Genomic DNA, 3,920 nt, shown 5'->3' with positions numbered 1-3,920 from the left:
ACAAGTACCACCTGGGAAGCCCAAAGTAGTGAGTGGAAAGATTAAAGGAGATGCTTCATGGGAAAAGTTCCTGCAGGAGTTTTTTGTTTGCATGCTTAAGAACCACGAAAAACGCACTGGTAATCACGATCATTCGGGATCCTTCCATCTTCCACTACGCCCTGTGTAGCTCTTGAAGATAGAAATGAAGACCCTTCTCTAACTTCGTGCAAGCCACCTGGATAGTGATGGAATCTGACACCTCTCCCCCTAATAAAGATTTAAATCTACTGCTAAATGTGTACAGCACTCTAGCAGCACTCTGCTAAAGGTAGGGGAATGACTAAATAAATCATATCACCACCACCGGCCATTAAAAATCATGGTAACAAGAGTTAGCATTATGGTAACAAGACAGGAGTGACCTCTGGGAGGTAGAGAGAGGCAGGCGTAATCAGGAATGGTGCCATGGGGCTTCAAGGACTTGATCTGGTGGGCTACTTCTTTACTCAAATGATAGGTCCTTGAAGTTTTACTATTAAAATGAGTACACATGTTCTGTAATCATCTGTATGTGTGCTACATTTCACAATAAAATGAACACTTTTGAAAAGAAATAATTATGGTAATGAAGACCATATTCAATTCAGAGTAATAAGCAAAAGAGCAAATTTCAACATTGCTTGCAATCCCAATCACAATTCTGTTTTTAAAAATCATAGGCATGAGAAAGAAGACCAGAGGGAAACACACCAAAATGCTAATAATGCTGAGATGATGGGTAATCTTTTTCTGTTGCTCATTTCCCAAATTTTCATAATGATTAAAAAAAATTATACTAAATCCTCCAAAGGAATCTTTAAAAGTACGATTTTTAAAATTATTTTCAAATGACTTTCACAGCTATTATCTCACTGCTTCTTTTGTAAAATATTTATTTATTTACTTTTGGCTGTGCTGGGTCTTCACTGCTGTGCAGGCTTTTCTCTAGTGGTGGCAAGAGGGGCTGTTCTCTAGTTGAGGTGCAAGGGCTTCTCGTTTCGATGTCTTCTGTGATTGCGAAGCACAGGCTCTAGAGCATCAGGGCTTCAGTAGCTGCAGCACATGGGCTCAGCTGTCCTGCCGCACGTGGGATCTTCCTAGCCCAGGGGTCAAACTCATGTCTCCTGCATTGGCAAGCGGATTCTTTACCACTGTGTCACCGGAGAAGCTGTATCTCACTACTTCTCGAAACAGTTTGGAGGGAGTCACTATTAAAGAGTCAATGAGTGTGTGTTAAGTCGCTTCAGTCATGTCTGACTCTGTGCTACCCCATAGACTGTAACTCACCAGGCTCCTCTGTCCATGGGATTCTCCAGGCAGAATACTGGAGCAGGTTGCCATTTCCTCCTTCAGCTGATAATTAATATGAAATAAATTTTACAGACCGGAACATGGAAGAAGCATTTATGGCTTGCACTAAGTTACGCCATTGGCTGGAGGGGAAACTTCGACTGGGTCCCAGGTCTCCTGAGTCCTGATAATCCCTTGACTTCGGGGACTCAGGTGTCCTGGGGCTCCAGGATCCCCACTCTTAGGTGCAAAAAGCTGCTACCTAGGCTTTGGTCCTGTGGTCCAAAGTGGGTGTCTATGGCACAGAAGCTGGACTACACACCAGAAGGTCCCCAAAGATGCAATCTCTGCCTTGGGTACTCCTCTCACAGCCCCTCCTACCTAGCAAGGCACCAAGTTCATGGGTAAAACTCTTTGGAAATACTCCTTGGAAATGTTAAGAGAGAGAAGGAGAAGGAGGAGAAAGGAAGGAAAATGTGTGGATGGAAAGTGGGGATTGCTCTCACTGTTTTCTTTGTGGTGTCCTATCCCCGCTCCCCTGATGATGGTCATTTCCTGGATGTAGCTCAACTTCATCAACAATTCTGCCACTGACTAGGCAGACAGAAGGGCTTCCCTAGTAGCTCAACTGGTAAAGAATCTGCCTGCAAGGCAGGAGACCCCAGTTCAATTCCTGGGTTGGGAAGATACCATGGAGAAGGCATAGCATAGGCTACCCTCTCCAGAATTCTTGAGCTTCCCTGGTAGCTCAGATGGTAAAAGAATCTGCCTGCAATGTTGAGACCTGGGTTCGATCCCTGGGTCGGGAAGTTCCCCTGGAGCAGGGCATGGCCACCCACTCCAGTACTCTTACCTGCAGAATCCCATGGACAGAGGGGCCTGGTGGGCTGCAGCCCACGGGGCCGCAAAGACTCGGACACGACTGAAGTGACTGAGCACACACACAGAATGGGCTCTGGGACTCAGGGGTTTCCCCAGAATGCCTCCCTTGATTGGTAATTAATGATTCCCCTACTGAAGACTGGCTGTGTGCCCCATCTTCAGGGAATCCTTATGTGTTAGATGCCATTATGAGGGCCGTTCTTCAGCTGAGGAAACTTAGGCAGAGAGTGAAATGACTTATCCAAGATGACACAGCTGAAGAAGTGTCACAAGATAATGGGCTGAATCCCGAATCAAAGCGCCACCTGCCACATTTCAGAGCCCATGATATGATGCCTCCTCGTGTTTCCGGAGGGAGAAGACTCATATTAGTAATTCCCCATGCAAATCCACTTGATAGAAAGTGTGGGTTTTGGAAAGCAGAAGAGAGAAGAACAGAATTCCCTTCCTGAGGTGCAGAAGTGGGCTGGGCCAGAAGGAACGGGCTCCAAGTGCTCTTTCCCTGGCGTTTCACTTGGCTCTCTAGAGCTGCGAGCAGATATAATCTGGAGGTTTGAAGAAGAATAATAGAGGGTGGGGGAAGGAGTGGGAAGGGACTATTCCCTGGACTAAGAGGAAGGGCTAAAACCTTTAAATATATCTTGAACTTTACCCCCCCCCCCTTTTGGCTCCCTACAAATGTTTTGATGTTTAGATTCGGTTGCCACAGTGGGCTGTTTTTAGCTGCCTAGTTCCATCCCCTCCCCTTTTAACTTTTTCCCTTTCCTTTTGCACTTGCCCCAACATGAAGCTTCCAATTCTTATCTCACTCAGCAAAACATACTGGGGCTGGTTCTGAATGTGGATTTCCCAGGCGTTTTTTCCAGCGTAAAACCTCAGCAGTATTCAAGTCTCTGCTTAACCCTCTTTCATTGAGGATTAACCCCTGAAATAACTCTACCAAGGCTTCCTTCTCAGGGAGGGGACAGACATTCTTTGCCTTGTGCAGAGAAGCCCTGTGGTCTGGGAATCCTCTCCTGCCCCTCCCTTAGATGATACACGGGTTGGGGTTCAAAAGTCAGGGTAAACTGAGGACGCACCGAACTCAGGAATCGATCACCCCACCGGGGCACACACCCTGGGGCTGTCCCCTTCCCTGGCTCTTTCCCCGCTGTCTCTCTCCGACCTGGCAGGTTTCACAGTCCTCCTGGGGGCTGGGGGCAGGGAGGCACGCAGCAGTCGTTTTTGTTTTCCTTGGATAAGAGCTTCATTGACTAGGGGGTGGACTGACTTCTCTGTCAAGATTCTTATCGCTTTTCAAGTTTCCGTGGGAGGGCGACGCTCAGACTTCCGCGAACAGCTGACAGCGTTTCTACCCAGGTGTGACTTGGGTATTCAGAACCAAGAATGATTAGAATGAAGCAGGTTAAGGAGAGAAGCGGGAGGTACCATGGTAATAAAAAATAAACCGACCAGGGGTTGTGGACTTCTCTGGCTTAATTACCCTTCTGTGGTATTGTGTTGCGGAGGCTGGTCTGGCTGTTTGTTTACCTACGCTCCAAGCTGAATTTCCTCTTAACGACAGGACATAAACCTCCACACATCTGGCTTGGATGTATTAATGGATTCCTAGTTTAAAATGTAAACCGGTTAAAGATTTCTGTAGGCATTTCACAAAGGGGAAAAAAAACTAGTCGGGTAGCCTTCACGTGTTCTCCCCCATCTCCTTGTTTCGCTTTATAAGGGTG

At 46.9% G+C, this 3,920-nt stretch overlaps 1 long non-coding RNA gene across 4 annotated transcripts; it reads right to left on the bottom strand.

Moving 5' to 3' along the window:
- Positions 1–969: 969 nt before the first annotated feature.
- LOC129654081 (uncharacterized) lies at positions 970–3,920 on the bottom strand. 4 transcript variants are annotated; one of them, XR_008715386.1, is made up of 4 exons: positions 3,677–3,920; positions 3,359–3,558; positions 1,309–1,374; positions 970–1,229 (listed from the first exon to the last, which is right to left on the bottom strand). It is a non-coding gene; the product is annotated as an uncharacterized LOC129654081 (long non-coding RNA). The 4 variants fall into 4 exon arrangements; XR_008715388.1 differs by having other exon boundaries at positions 3,273–3,920; XR_008715387.1 differs by having other exon boundaries at positions 970–1,145; positions 3,273–3,920.

This window comes from Bubalus kerabau, chromosome 5 (assembly GCF_029407905.1).
Source record: "Bubalus kerabau isolate K-KA32 ecotype Philippines breed swamp buffalo chromosome 5, PCC_UOA_SB_1v2, whole genome shotgun sequence".
Lineage (NCBI taxonomy): Eukaryota > Metazoa > Chordata > Mammalia > Artiodactyla > Bovidae > Bubalus > Bubalus kerabau.
The sequence above is the reverse complement of the archived record's forward strand: the minus strand, read 5'-3'. Positions and strand labels throughout refer to the sequence as shown.